The sequence below is a fragment of the Folsomia candida genome, unplaced genomic scaffold (assembly GCF_002217175.1).
Source record: "Folsomia candida strain VU population unplaced genomic scaffold, ASM221717v1 Fcan01_Sc035, whole genome shotgun sequence".
In the NCBI taxonomy this organism is placed as follows: Eukaryota; Metazoa; Arthropoda; class Collembola; order Entomobryomorpha; family Isotomidae; genus Folsomia; species Folsomia candida.
In genome coordinates this window covers 1,087,426-1,105,040 of record NW_019091227.1, presented here as the reverse complement: position 1 = coordinate 1,105,040, position 17,615 = coordinate 1,087,426, and positions in this window count along the sequence as shown.

The following is a 17,615-nucleotide window of genomic DNA, read 5'->3' as shown; positions in this document are numbered from 1 at the left end:
CTAAATTTACATAAAAGCTTAGGATCTGTATGTGTTAGTTTTATCGTTAAACCAATTTCCTATCCTATTGTAACTTAGAGATATTAGGTTCTTCCGAGCTCCGCCGAAGGGTCGTTTTCACGGTTTTTCCTAAATGTCCTTTGCGATTCTGCTCCAAACTTTCGAAATCAACGAACGATTGCAAACTTTTTCTTTCGTGTAGAATATTGTCTTCGACAATTGGCCCAGAAGTTCTCGATACCAGGTGTTTGAGATACATTTTTAGCGTTGTTTGGTTTTTGTGTATCTCATCCAATGTGTTCGGGGGCATGAATAACCAAGGTTTTCTTTTGAAACATTGTCTTTGGCTTTAGTCTATCTTCGCATTTTGCATCTACTGGAGTAGTTGCTTGAAAATATGTACGATCGGGGACATGATCAGGGTCAGTGGTCACTTAGATTTCATCATAAATAACCACGAGTTTGCTTAACCCTTTTTTGGAAATTTTTCTGCATGCTGTTTTAGCTTGATGGTGCTGGGTCCATACATTTTTCTTTGCCGATTGCTTTACACACCCTTTCATGCCTAAGACGTGAAGTTTAATTCGACATATCGTTGAGTTCGATATCTTTTGTGTTGTGGATACGGCAATCATGGAATTGCGGGACGCTTCTTTGAGAACATCCTAATTTTCTCGACATTTCTTTTCGTCGACTGGATAACCGTCTGACCTGATATTCTTTTGCAATTCATGTCACCGGCAAACTCACATCTTGTAATTATTAGGTCGACAGCGAATCTACGTTTTTCTTGCCTGGCGAAGTAATCAATCGTCTTTTTCTAATCACGCCGATATGAATTTTCGTGCGTGTGAAAATCGACACTTCCGAGTTTTTGGATTCCGGCTCGTGTAATGCATAGACAAGATTTTTTGATGAAATCTGAAATCAGTTGTCTTAATCTACATGACATCACCTAAAATATGACTTATCTCTGATCAATTTTTTCCCCGCCCGTACCCTTAAAATCAATGCTTGACCGAGCTGCACCTTACTTTTGGGATGCCCTTTAGCAAATAATTTTAAGCTTTTTTAAATATGTGAGCGTTTCTGTTACCACACTCAAAACAAAACGGTGTCAATATATAACTTAACCGCCTTGGTTACAATTGTGATTCCGAGTAGTAACGAATTTTTTCCGTCCGGTAATAACATTATAACTACCGGTATCAAAATCATCATAACTCGGATTCAACATTGTAACCAAGGCGGTTAAGTCATATATTGACACCGGCGGTGTTGATTTGACAAATTTTTATTTTGAGTGTATTAATAACCATATCCAAATACGTCATCTGATTGACCTACTCGTACGTAAAATCGCTCCCACTCTGCTCCAACCCCTCGTCCACCACGGTCCTCAATTTGTCCTGAATTTCGGGATGAATCGCCAACGCATACGCGCAAAAGAGCAACAGTGACTGCGTCGTGTCGTACCCCGCGACGATGAACAGCACGCAGTTCGACACTATCCCGTCGTCATCCAGCAGGTCAGCGACTTGACCTTTGACCTCGCCCTTAAGGTGGAAAATGATAAGGATTAGATGTGGCATAGATTTTTAATCTTAGTCTGCCCTGATTCAATCACATTAAATGCGGATTTCTAAAATGCCTTCAATAGTACGATTTTTAAGATAAATGCTACTTTTAATACTTTAATGTTAAGTCAATTTTTGGTCCTACAAAACAATCGATTTGAAGAAAATCTCTACTTCATTTGTCATTTTTTGCAATACCTTTCGTCAAAAACGAGTTCACTATTTTTTTACAAATTGACAATTTACCAAACTTGCATTTGAAGACGTTGAATTTTTTTCACAAAAATAAATAAAATTGTCAAACCCTAACTTTGGATCTAATGAATTTAACATTGCTCAAAAACTCTGCGATATCTTAAACGGAGTGCAGCAGTTGCAAAAGATTTTTTACAGTTCGTTTCAAAAATAAATTTGCTATTTTTTCAAATTGATAGTTGTGCTCTGTCAAGAATTAACTTTGCACTGAATTAGAAAAAGGTACATTTACCCCAAACAATTATGTCATTTTAAAAATTCGCATTTAAAACCACGTTTCACGGGGACATGCTGACGAGGGAAACTTTTATAGTGCCCGGAGCTCCCAGCATAACCATCATATACATTCGACGTATTTTTTAATACTAGTCCAATGATGTGGCAAAATCTCCGTGTCAAAATGACATTTGGTCAAGCGGTGACGATTTTAGTGACGCGCGGAACGGTCATTTTCGCCATGCTTTTAGTAGCGTAGGTATCCTTTCACCACCCGATCCTCATTCATCTCACTGAAATCTCAACCCATTTGCTCATCGAGGACACTGGCACATATTTAATTTAACTGTACTTACAACATAATTACAATTTATTTACTATTTATAGCTTGTTAATATTATTCTTTTCCTTTAAAGTATGAGTTTAAAAATTATGTAGAAAAAAATTCCACAACTTTTTATGAATCAAAGCAAGTGGAGGGATTTGTTCCTCACATATTTTGAAGTGGGCGTCAGAATGTTATAATCTTTAAACCGAAAAAAAATAATATTGATAAGCCATAAATTGTAAATTGTAATGATAAGTACGCGAATCCATGCCACAAACCGCGGACGCGATCGTACCTGTCGTGAATTTTGTATATGCCGCGACAAAGTCGACTTCCCCTCCAGTTTGGACGTCGATGTAATCCACTAGCTTTTTCGCTGAGGCGTTAAACAGGGCGAAAACCCGCTTAATCTTGCCCGTCGTGAAGGTCCTTCGACCAGAGCCTTCCAGGGTTCGTCGTACATAAAGAAGAGCATTTTTACGTATGCTTTTTATGTATGCATAAGAATGTTTATCTATAATTTATGCATTTTGAATTTTTTCGATTTATATAGCGTTCAAATAAACATTTTTTAAGTATTTATTACGAGGGTTTTAACGACCTTCGTAACTGTGGATTCGTAAAAAAAATATTTAGTAAATTTACGTCATTTACGAAGGATTGATGTGAAAGACCCGTCTTAAAAATATTTTGTAAAAATTGTTTTTAGTTTTTCATTGCCTAATATCATCGGTAACGATGGTGTTCGAAACGTCATGATTTTTTATTGTTACGAAATTTTTTTATGAACGAAAAGATGCCTCAATCTTGCGTATAGTTACCAAACTTCGTAAGCATGATATCGTAAATTTACGCTATTTACGACAGTTATGAAGTGAAAACCCTATATGATATACATATTTAGATTTCCTCATTTGTCGATATCTCGACCAGAACTAGAATATTTCAGGAATTTTGTACATTTTTTGCAAAGTTAATTCCTTTAATAACAAATTACACTACGAAAAAATTGGTGATTGAATTTAGAATATTCCAAAAAAATACTAAAAATTTCATTGATTTACATTTTGGTTTTGAAATATTTTAATAAAATGAGTGAACTGTGAAGCTGAATATTGAAACTGCCTAGTGGATGATTTTTACAGATAAGATTTTTAAAATTTATCTCAGAAGTATAAACTTTAACAGATTGAGTTAAATTTAATCTTAAATTTGTGCAAATCAAAACCACAATCTAAGAACAAAAAACCGCAGTCGCAGAAGTTACCGATCTAAAACAATATTATTAACATACGAGAAGATATACATTTCATTTCGGCGTCTTAATCTCACTAATTTTAATTAAATTACTGGCTTCATCTAATTAAATTCTTGACAAAAATTTGTAAAGTGCGTAAAACAATTTTCACGAAATTATTACAAAATTATGGGTAGATCACTCTAAAAAATGGTGGGACGACGTCTCGTCAAAGCTTGAATATACTAAAAATCAACCATTTAAAAAGCCCCCCCCCAAAAAAAAATAAATAAATACATAAATAAAATTTTGCAATTATGTCGTAATCTCCCTTGTCAGCTTTGATAACATTCCAAAAACATTTCATGCATCTGAATAAGCGGGCTTGTGAGGTTGACAGTACCCGAGTTTGACATATGAATGAATTAAAACAAATTTTATGAACTAGATTTTTTGCACGGATGTGTATCTCTATTTCACTAATTTTGAAGGGTTTTATGCAAACCCAACGGTATAAATTTTCTGATTCAATTATTGTGAAGTAGGCAAAGTCACCCACGGTTGTTACCAAATTATCATAATGATATCATAATGAATATCATCTGATGACAAATTAGCACGATAGTCGGCTTGCTTGCATCTGATAATTACATGAATAAAGTGATTTATCATAAAATTTATTTCTGAATAGAAACTTGTACATTCGTGTCACAAAATCCCAAAATCTTGATATTTTTCCATGTACGCTACCGTTGACCTTAGTATATCAACAAATTTATAAAAAAAAACACCACCATTAAAAGTAAAGTTATCTGTTAGCGTAGCAACAAGGTGTGCAATTTTGTGCAAAAATTTCTTATAGCATTTTATCCATAAGTTTTATAAATAAATTGATTGCATAAAAATTGTATGAATTTTATGTGCGAGATTTTCTATGAATACGTAATCTTACAAAACTTTAGCATTATTTGCACATGCTAATAATAACGATACTTATACAAATTACATAAAATTCTGCGAAAATCTAAAAAAAAAATCTCCAATTATTCCTCAAATTTTTACCCCACCCTGTTTCTTCTCACTCGAAGTTCCCAAAATCTAAATAGAGTTGTAGAAAACAGAACAAAATCCACAAATGTGTCGAGAGCATGAGAGATTTCATTCTTTGACCAGGATTACAATTCAATTTCATGTGCGACGAGACGTGATGAGAGCGTGTTGCCCGTGATATTAGAAACGATCGAGTAAACACAGATCCAAATCCAAATCTGCACTCAAAATTGAAAGTAAAAATGATCTCGCTGGAAGATATTTTTAGACTGATGGTGATTTTTATTAAACAACTTGGTTTTAAGGTTTTGACAGTACATAGGAGACATTCATACATATGTAATAATATGTGGTCAGAAGTGACCATACAAACTACGCAGAGTTATGCTCAAACGAAGTGTCCCTTCTAATGAGGCATAAAAACAAAAGGACCCTTTTAATCCCTTGTCCTGGGAAAAAGGTTGGAAAATGCTCAGCCCTCATAAAAGTCGACAAACTTAAAAATTGATAAATATGGAAAACTTTGTTAACATGCATATTTTAACAAAAATAAGGTAGTAATGAATCATTACCATGCGGAATGACTATGTGGCTCTACCACGTCGGTTACGATTTGTCGTAGAAAGGGTAATAATAAATTCAGGGAAATTCAAATTCATTACCAAATATTAAGGACGTGAATACCATTATGTATTAAATTTGAATTTCCCTGAACTTATTATTACCTTTTCTGCGACAAATCGTAACCGACGTGGTAGAGCCACATAGTCATTCCGCATGGTAATGATTCATTACTACCTTATTTTGAGTGTGCGTTTCTGAGGAAATTTATTTGTTTTGAGAACCCTTGTCCAACCTCATTTTCACTGAATTTTAGTGGCAATGAAACAACGAAATACACGATTTTCTTACTTTTCTAGAGTAGATTTTACGATTTAATGCGGCAATTTACTCGGAATTTCGTAATAATTTCGAATTTTTTTGAAAATTATTTTATGAATTGTTAGAATTTATAATTTGTAATTTCATAACGTCGGAAGATATAATTTTACAATGTCTTCGAGCTAATATCACAAAAAGATCATATAGCACCAAGTCGTTTACTTGGTTACAAAATTTTGATTTTGATATTGAACTTTACTTTCCAATTTGATTTGCAAACTAGACTTTTAAACAAGAATTTCAAAATTGTTATTTGTGTTCTGCTTAAAGGTTTTGAGAAATTTTCTATTTGCACTCTGTTAAATCTGACAGAAAGTATTTCCGAGTTCTTAATTCCTGAATAAGCTTGTTTAATCAGTGTAGGAGATAATTGAATCTGCCAAATTTAACATTGGTGCAAAAAAGTAAAATATTTAAATGCGAATATGATTATATTTTCATGGTCATTTTTATGGAGCATTTTATGAAATTGGCTTTACATTAAAATGTTGTCAACCTTGCCACAACTACTCCACAAGATTATTAAGTTACACACTATAATAATAGGTATAGGCGTTTATGAATAGTTACACACTTCAAGATGTGTATAATTTGTGATGTCGTATAAATAACTTAATTGTTCAAATATCGACAAATCCTGTTAACTGTGAACGACTAACTAAATAGCATGCATACGATCGTATTATTACATTACCCCAATTTTACCAAAAGGGCATTTCGGATAATCGGGCATGGCCAAAATTCACATGCCTAATAGGCAAAAAGGCATTTTAGGCACGTCATGTCTTTTTGCCCTTGCACACTCTGGTTTAAACATGAATGAATTTCAAAGTTCACAAAAATACACGATTTTCTACTTTTCTATTTTAGATTTTAACCAGGCTTTAATTTAATGAGGCGATTCAACCAGAATTTTGTATTTTTTCAACATATGTTACACAATTTTACAAATTGTTGTGAGGAATTCATATTTTGTGATTTCATAACGCCGAAAGATTTGATTATCAAACGATTAGGTATAACGAAATAAGAAGATAAATCTATATACATTTCTAATTACTTACCTTATGTACGTTTACATTACAGTGAAAAAAATGCGGTTACGCTTATAACCAGAAAGTAAAGATATATGACTCTATCAATATGGCTATGAATTTGTCACCGACTCGTTTACAAATAAATTTATCACCACAGTTAACAAATTAATAACCAGTCGATCAGAAATTTATAACCAGTAATTGAGAAATTTATAACCAGTAATTGAGAAATGAATAACCAGTCGGTGAGAAATGAATAACCAGTCGGTGAGAAATGAATAACCAATCAGTAAGAACTTTATAACCAGTCTGTGAGAAATTTATAACCAGTCGATTAGAAATTAATAAGTCAGTGAGAAATTTATAACCATGCATGGCGGTATAGTTATATATACATTTACTTCCTGGTTATCATCGTCACCGCATAATTTTCAGTGTAACAAATGCGCTCATGCATAATAAATTTTTTAAATTTATTTTAATTCTTTGTACCATGAAACTGCCCACTAAGAGGCATACGGTCCCAAACACAAATAATTTTCAGGGCTTAATTATTAGGGCTTACCAAAAATTATAAATCGTTAGATGCACATTGATTTAGCATATTGAAGGATTGCAATGCCTGCTAATCATGAATCTAGTTAAAACAAGGTTCCGTCTCATGGACTTTGCACCATGGCATGCATTTACAAAAATATGTATAGTTTTCGGGATTACAAAAATTTGTGTGACTTGAATTTCACATAAGGATGCAGAATTTGTGTTAACTGCAGTAGATTATTTTCTACGATAAATTTCCCAATAAAAAATACGAGATATCAATTTTTAAAACACGAACTGTTTTCGGAAATATTATTTTAGCGATTCGTAATTTATAAGGTTTTTCTCATAAAAAAAAATCATCCTCGTAAATTTTTTAATAAATTTGCAAATGCAGAACGTCGTTTATTGTATAGCAGCGTTTTTCAACTGTCTTACAAGATTCAAGATGATAATTGACCTTGCCATAATTTTTTAATCAAGAAAGAAAATTTCAATGCCTGCTAATCGTGAATTAAATTAAAGCAGATTAACCCGTTTTTTAGCCCAGTTAACTTCACACTAACCGTGTATATACAAGTTTGTAGCATCAGTTTACAAATTTCCGGGGATTACAAAAATTCGTATGAATTGAATTTAAAAAAGGTGCAAAATTTATGAAATTATAGAATAAATTTCCTAGCAAATGAAATGATTTTCCAGCAAAGAAGTGCTGCGACTTATGACTTTTTAAAGTTTCAAACATTATAGCACAACCTACTTTCGTAAATATTACTTTCGCGATTCGTAATTTACTAGATTTTCAAAAAATCAAAAGAAACGTCTCGATAGAAGATTTCATACGTAATGAAAAATTTACCACTAATAAGAAACAAACTACTACCAATCTCGTAGAAAGTTATTACCAGTACGGAGTTCATATGTTTCTCTACCAGATTCTTAACAGTGTAGGATTTTTATTTGCAACTACGATACGCCGTTTAAAGTATCGCAGAGTTTTTGAACTGTCTTGCATAGTTTAAGATAATGGCTTTGTCGTTGTTTGTTACAAGGTGAAACCCGGAGATTTTGTCTGTCTGTCTGTCTGTCGTCTGTCACCAGAAGAACGGGAGAATGCATCGAGATAATTGAGTTCTGTTTGCAGCATCATACATATGACCCCAGGGGGGAGGATCTAATCAACTTTGGGGAAAATTAGACCCCCCCACTTTGAGGTCAGGGGGTGGTCATATATTTTTGGGGGAAAATTACTGGTATCATTCTATTGCTAATTGGTGATTGAATTTAAAATAATGCAAAAGAATACAGGAAAATTCATGTTTTTTTACACTTTGATTTTGAAATATTTTTAACAGGGTGGAATGTAAGGCTGTATATTGAAGCTAGTGGGTTAGTTTTGTAGATAAGAACTTATCTCAGAAATATAAACCATAGCCTAACCTTGAGCAAAATTGTATTTTATATTTTACCGGTGTAAAAATCAAAACCCTAATTTATAAACAACCTGAGGCAACAACGATCGATCTAAAACAATTATTGTAGAAATATAGAATTATGAATATTTTATTTCGGCGTCTTAACTCACAAATTTTCGCTAAATTAGTTACTTCGTTTAATTTCTTGATAATATTTGTAATTAGTAAAATGCAAAAACTAATTTTCAAAAAATGCGTTCATGTTAAAAAAATGCTGGGTAAAAATTATGGGGCGACGTCCCGTCTAAAGCTTGCATATCCAAAAATCAACTCTTTAAGAAAGCCTTTCAGCAAAAAAAATGACAAACAAAATGACAAAAAACATTTCACGTTTCTGAGGAAACAGGCTTGCGAAGGTTCCAGTACCCCGATTTTGACGCATGAATTACACAAACATTATACGGCTTTTATGATCAGATTTTGTAGATGGAAAGCTTTACTTCACAAATTTTAGCCTCAGTTACAAATGACAAATAATAACGACACTTACATACACAAATTACATAAAATTCTCCAAACAAAAAAAAAATACTCAAACTTTTATCCCACCCTGTTTTTTTCTCACTTTAATGAAACTCAACCTATTTATTAATATGTACATTGTGTGACTTGCTTGTGGTATATTCAGCCTGATAACTCGAAATAATTCTAATCTATTCACTACATGTGATAGTCATCCTCATAAAATTAATTTTTGGATAGAAAGTTGTACATGTTATTGGGAAAATTTGAAATTTTCATATTTTTTCGTTATTTTTCTAAAACAGTTATGCCTCACGTGTCAACAAGTTTTTAAAAAATACCATAACTAAAATCAGCGTGCTGCACGTTATGAACAAGATGTGCATATTTTGTGCAAAAATTTGATAATTTCTTTTATATACCTCGGATTTGATGGATGGATCAATTACAGAAAAAATTGTAAGAATTTTGCGATGGATTTTGTAGAAGTACATATTTGTACAAAGCTTTACTTGCGCTTCTAATTTAAAAATTGTAAAAAACAACGACACTTTTGTACACAAATTACATTGTAAATTGCAATTTGTAACAAAATTCTACCAAATCCTAAATTGTTTACGAAATTTTATATCCCAGCCTGTTTTTTTTTACTCTAAGTTCCCAAAATTTAAATAGAGTTTTAGAAAACAGAACAAAATCCACATAAGTGCTGAAAGCACGAGAGATTTCATTCTTTGACCAGGATTACAATTCAATTTGATGTGCGGCGAGACGTGATGAGAGCGTGTGACCCGTGATATTAGAAACGATCGAGTAAACACGGACCCAAATGAAAATCTGCGTTTCCGAGGAAATCTATTTATTTATTTTGAGAGTCCAGCCTCATTTTCACTGAATTTCAATGGTAATGTAACGGACGAAATACACGATTTTCTACTTTTCTACATATTTATTAGATTTTTATGTAAGGCTTTAATTTACTGAAGCAATTTACTCGAAATTTTTGTAAAAATTTAGTATTTTTTTACAAACTATTTCACACTTTTTTATTACAAATTATTGTCAAGAATTTATAAATTGTAATTTAATAACGTCGAAAAGTGTAACTTTGCGATGTACTCCACTTAACATCATAAAAAGATGAATAGCAATCCTTTGCCAAAGACTTTGGCCCAAAGTTGAACATGAGTTACATTTTTCAGAATAAATTTTATGGCATATTTGTGACTTGATTTTATTTTGAAATCCACGAAATGTTTTACTTTTCTATTGGATTTTACATATTAATGAAGTGATTTACCCTGAATTGTGTAATGATGTTGTATTTTTTGAAATTATTTTACACATTTTTGCTACAAATATAATACTCGGAATTTTGTAATAACGCCGAAAGATGTAACCTTAAACGTAATCGAGGTTAAATCACAAAAAGATAATGCTTTGGGCAAATTTTACTTGAGTTAGATTTTTGTAATAAATTCTATGGAACATTTGTTACTTGATTTTATTTTGAGATACCTACATGATTTTCTACTTTTCTAGTTTATTGTACAAGTAATGACGCGATGGACTATGAATTTTGTATTTTTTTTAGTATTTTAGTATTTTTTTCAAATTATTTTACACATTTTTATTACAACTTGTTGTGAAAAATTTATATTTTGTAATTTGTAATTCAATGACACCGAAATATGTAATTTTACGATATATTAGAGCAAATATCATCACAGGTACAAGATTGGGCAAAGCTTTTATTTACGAATTTACAAATAATTTGATTGAATAGCATTCCTATTTTAGATTAATAAAAAAGCTTTTCAAAATTCTTAATTGTGCTTAAAAGTGTTGAGAAATTTTACAATTTATGCTGCAATATACTCGTTTGCTATTGAGAATTATTTCCAATTTTGACCGAAATTCGACCAATTTTACACTGTGTGTATTCACGTCAACTTCGTAAAAGCCGTAAACGTCGCTTCGCAACATATCTTCGTAACTTTGCGATATTTGCGAAGAGTTGCGATGCGACAACCAATCAGATTGCTTTATTTTTTTACGACACATGCGAAGCAAAAGGGCATCTATTATCGTCGTCAACTATTTTTCACAAACTCGTCGTCAAGTGAAATTTTAATTTCTCCTCATTTTTGGAAATGTTGCCACACAACCTTACACTTTTCCGTCAAATAAATTAATTTTTTGCAAATAATCAATTTACGCATTTTCATGTAAAATAAGTCGTTCACGACACCGATTTCGCAAACACCGCAAAGTTGCGAAGATGTGTTGTGAAGCGACGTTTTTAATTGACGTGAATACCCACACTGTTTACACTCTGTTAAATCTGAAAAAATACTTTAAAATTCCAATTTCTCAATTTGTTAATACACTTTTTTTTAATCCGTGAAGGAGGTAATTGAATCTGCTAAATTTAATACTGGTGGCAATGCAACAAAAGTATAAATATTTAAATGTAGAAATATATTTGCATAAAATTTTTCATCGAAATTTTGAAAATTTTAATTGTACACGAACATCACTATATATTGAAAACATTTACGTATTTAATGATAGTGAATCTTATATTGTAAAATTTTATGGTATGCATTTGTAACTGAATTACGCCGAAATAAGATTATGTTTTTAATATCACGATAAAAGTAAAATTTAGGTCATTTATTTCACATACGGCAAAGAGTTGTCTATCTGTGGGCCATTTTTTGATTATCCATTGCGGGTTATAATTCTTTGCAAAAAGTTAATTATTATCATGTTAAAATACTTGTTTAATTGAATGTTAAAATCGTTAGGAAAATTTCCAGAAAAAAAAACGTTATAAAAATCTGGTAATTGCGTTGCGTCGTCCAACCAAGCTTTCAAAATTTTGTGGAAACGTAAAATATTTTCCGGATAGTTTAAAATTTCACTCAAAAATAAGTTATAACAGAATTGTCCCGTCACCCGTGTCATTACCACAATATTAAAGATTTGCTACGGAAACGTAACAAAAATTTCCCGGAAATTCAAGATTTTCATCATGTTTTAATTAATTTCTAATCGTAACGTGTTAAATTTGAGCTATGCGGAAATTGTTGCTACCATTCGCTGATGAACCTTAAAAAACGTGATAGACGCGGTGACGATTTTGTTACCGACTTATTTTAAATCTTCCCATGGACAAATTTGTTCCGTATTTTTGATCTTTTCCCCATGAAATACAGCTTTCTTTCATGTTTTCCACCAAAAAAAGAAATGTTTCTTGATTTCCTGGTTTCATTCCTTGAATCCTTTTACATTTCCCCTTTGCTGCACAAATTCGTAAAATTTTACATTTATCATTTTCCAGTGACACTGCACCATCAAAGTAAATTCATTACTTTTTGCTTGCTCCAATTGTCAAATTTTTAATCTAAAATGTTCCAAAGAAGAAAATAGAATGAAAGTGCATATTTACTTTCTTTGAGGTAAAATTTCTCGAAATTTCATGCATTTTAAACTCTAGATAATAGCTTTGGAATGTAAAAATACACTCTTAAAAAACTGGTATTACATCATTACTGACCGGAGTACATATATGACTTTACCGGCACGATAATAATGGGTATTGCCATTAAGTAATGTTGTAGTAATGAAAAATTTACCACTAAGAAATGAACTGCTACCAGGCCGGTAAAAAGTTATTACCAAACCAACACCCGTACTCTACCAGATTTTTAACAAGCTCTAAACTAATCCGCACTCAACGCAGAAAGTCGTAATTTAATAAAAACCTGTACGTTTTTCTATACAGTAAGGAAAATTAGGTTTCAAATTATTATAATCTCCCATAAAGGGAAAGTTTACATAGTTTACACAGTTTGAACGAATATCGAATACCTTTAAAGAAGATTAATACGCACTTACGCACAATACGCAGCTATTGGAAAAATACTAATAATCAAAAAATTTTTAAATTCTTATTCTCGACGTCACTATGAAACAAGTTGTAATAATAAAATAATTTTTTTAGCTGTTTTACAGAATTATGATTAAAAGTCACTCCGATGTGACTCGACCAGATTTTTAACAGCGATTGATTAAACAATCTGAATAACTTGCCAAATTTTTTTTGCTGCTACTTTTGTTCTAGATATATCCCGAAATTCGGAATGTTTCAAATTTACAAGATTAATGCAATTCACGCAGTCCTTGCTAACATTGTAAAATCGACAAGTTTCTAAAATAATTTTACAAAATTTTACAAAATAAAAAGAGGCACTTGATCTGAGTAAGTTTACATAAATTTATAAGCTAACCTTCCCTCGAAATATTTGCAAAAATATTTGCAAAAAATAATTTTGGACGGGATAAACGAAAGCCTGCATGTTGCAAAAACCTTAATACATTTTACATATGTGTATTATTCAAAATATATTTCAAACGGTTTCAAACCATGCCTTTGAGGAATTCACGTTAGCCTTCGTAACCAAGGAAAAACTTACGAACATCAGCTTGCTACGCAAAAGCATGCCTTTTATCTTCGTAAGGTTTGTAAGTTCGTAAGCAAAAATTGCCTTAAAAATGTTCGTATGTTTAGCCAAAATTTCGTAGGTTTCGTAATTTTACGTGGTTACGAAGGTTGACGTGAATTGTCCCATTGTTTAATACAACAATTTTTAAAATCACCCACACAGTAATAAATATTTTCACCCATCTTTCCCACACAAATTGGGTCATTTACTCCCAAATTTTCACCCCATTTTGCTTTTGCATCAAGGCAAATAACAAATTTCCCTGGTGAAAGCTGTCTGCAAAAAGTGAAAGCATTTCCATGTCGTTATTTTCATCCCGGATTCCATTCCCGTGATGAAACGGGATCCGTCCGATGATTTTGTCGCTTTTACTTTCTCTGCTCGCTTTTAAATCTAAAACGAATAATGTGTTCGCTTTCTGGGCTGAAATGCAATTAATAATCCGTTATACTTTCCTAGCTTTAGGCTTGGACTTTCTCCGGGCGGGCTGAATTTCGGTCGGATTTATTTCCATGATACATATGCAAACAATCGGTTTAATTTGAATATAATGGAAGTAAATAGTTCGGTAGGATGTGTTATTATTGCCAAATCTGGAATTTGGTATACTGTTAAAAATCTAGTAGAGTCGGATATATACTCCTTACTGGTATTGATTTGGTAATAAAATCCTTCCGGATTGGTTGTAGTTTGTTTCTGAGTGGTAAATTTTTTATTCCAACAATATTACTAAATGGTAATGCCCGTGATTACCGATACCAGTAGAATCATATATGTACCAGAAATGATTTAATACGCAAAATTTTAACGTCATTCACACCATGATTGGTAAATTGATAAGTAAAAATTATTGACTTAATGAATTGAACTTTTAAGAATTACTAATTGACAAACTTTTAATATGCAGTGGATTTTTTTTAATGAAAAGGAATTTCAAATAATTTTTAAGTTATCAGGTCCGTCAATAAATAAACCACAAAAAGTACGTGTTTCACCTTCAAAAAAAATTTTAATTTCTTCCTTTATACAAAATATTTTAACCGGTTTGAAATCATGTCAAAAATTACAACATTTCGCCAATCATTCGATGGCAGATTCTTGGCACATTTAAAAAATACAATTTATCAACAAATTTAATGTGAATGATTCAATATAATTTAAATCTCTAAGTCAAAATTTGATCAGCTTTTCGTCAGCTTGAAATTAGACCAAAAATTTTCAAAAATTTCGACGTAAATATACAATTACTCCAACATAAGATAGAGCGTTAGAGTTCGATTTTAATTTAATTGATCAAAATTATCGAGATTATAAAAATATTCAGAAATTTGAATAATTTAATTGTCAAAATTGATATTTATGCGAATTTAAATTTAAATTAAGACTTAATTAGGTAAATAAAATTTCGAGTGTTCCAATTCACCTGGAATGTATTAATTAAAATAAATTTAAACAATCGGACCCGGTCTTGAAATCAATTTGAGTTATGTTAATTAATTTAACTAAAATCTTTTACCCACATTTTTTTTCAAATTGTTGCTAAACATATCGGTAGTATACGGTAACAAATTGATTTCAGGTTGGTAGCAAATTTTTATTTCACCAAAGGTAGGGAACATTTATTACCAACACGTCAAACCTGCATAGATTTTATTACTAACTTACTTATTTTTAGTGTAATAAGCTTACAATAGCTTATACAATATTGCACCTTAATTTCATGCACTTAAAATACTGTGGTAAAACTCTATTACCAGTCTACCTTATGCATATGTCGAAGTTTAACCAATCTGGTAAAAAATCTCGTCCCATTTTATCCCGGTTACGCATTTATCAGAAAATTTAGTAAATTACTTTTCGCCTATGCACTTCAAAAAGTTGGAAATAATTAATCATACAAGCGTTAAATTCGGGGAATTTTATTACCTGACAGAACTACACAGTATTTACATTTGTAACATGTTTTTCTGACAATTTAAGTAGGACGAATTTGTAAAAAAATGAAATTTGGGATAAATCCCATTACCACATCAAAATAAGTTGGAAACAAAAATTGTCTCATATACGTGTTATGCGTGATATCGCGTTTGCAACAATAAATATTTGCCAATAATCACATTGAGGCAATTCACACAGGCCTTGGTAAAATTGTAAAATCCGTAAATACCATAAACTTCTATAAAATTTTACAAATATTGCAAGGAAAATTGGCTTACACATTTTTCTAAACTTATGTATTCAAATCAATGACATCTCTTTATTATGTAAAAGTTTGTAAAATTATTTACAAAACTTGCAGATTGTACAAAGTTACCAAGGACTGCGTAAATTGCCTCGTTATATTCTACAGTGGTACACACACATATATAAAGTTTGTCATTTCCCCGAACTTATTATTCGGTAACAATTTGCTACCAAATTATTTGGGGTGCGGACACATCATAACTTAGCAACGACGACTTTCTCCCCTTTTTCCCCTACCACTTGATACTTTCTCTTTTTTTCAAGTATAATAAACAAACATGGATAAAGCGAAATAGTTGTTCGGATCCAATTCCAGCTACTTTCTCCCTGTTTTGCTTCATTTTTTTGTCAACACAGGATATTTATTACGTTCTAGGAAAGAGCAAGGCGAATTATGGGGTTTGTTTGATCTGTTTCTGTGCTCTTTTCCATCCTCCAATTGTTTATGTGTACATGTCACGAAATGAAATAGAATCAGGGTTATTTTATTTGCACTCTTAGAAATTTTGAAATCAATTTTTATTCAGATGCGTTACCAGCTTGGTAATAAGTATTTTACAGAAAACTAATAGTTTCTTATCGGATGAAATTACTAGATTTTTTTTACGCACATATCGTCTTAAACGAAAATGGTCTCATTCTGTTACCAAGTTTGTCTTATGTTGTTAGGAAATTTGTCTCATTTCGTTACCAAATTCGTGTATTGTTTTTACTTTGCCAATTTTTAGGCCATATTTTGTAATGAAATTCTCATGCAAAAAATGTTGCTACAAAAATTTGGTTACAAATTTAGCTTTAATTTTTTTTATTTTACATCATAATAATACGATTCATCGGACGATTTTATCAGGATTTGTATGTCTGTGAACGAAAAAGCACTGATCTCATCGAATGCATGACCACATATCGTCATGTTTATTACGAGGTGGATTTATTCCATAAAGCCCATCAGGCGAACTCACTTCAATCTTAATTCTATCTATTCACCCATCGGGTCAAAGATTAACTAAATTACACCCGAAATAAGTTGATACCAAAAATGTGGCTCAGTTTTGCTGAGATAATTTTTACAATGATGTGCATTACAAAAATTAACTCGTGTAGTCAATAAAGTTTAGCATAATCCGTATTATCAATTACCACGAAAATCCCTACGGATAAGTGTCATATAATCATAAAGCTTGCGATTCATTTATATCAGGAGAGTTTAAAATGCATACAAAATTATGGATTTCGTTAATAATTAATCATTATATTTACTAAATTTTGAATTTAGAATTAAACAACGTTACATAATCCAAGTTCTTTAAAATTTCTGCCTCTGTGTTGACGACATTGCAATGTTTCGACGTCAAGAGATTTAGTACATAAATGTTCATTCAAATAAATTATTCATTTTGTAGTTGCGTCACATTATAAAATTCCGATAACATAGTTAATTCAATTAAGGACAAATTTATTAATACAAATGGGACGGTGAATTAAGTTTCGCTTGTGGATCATTAATGACACAATATCCTAATTTGCCAAATTTGCTAAAAATTCACCCAAACTTATGTAAAATGTGATGATTCAGTTTATTATCTACTAGGTTTATTAGTTCAGTTTATTTTGCCTAACCAGGATTATAATAATCGCATAAATTATGTTAATTTCCAGTATTTGTAAAGAAAGGCGTGATATTAATTGCAACCAATTAAATCTAGGATTACTTGTATTTACGTCATCGTGCTCGCGGAAC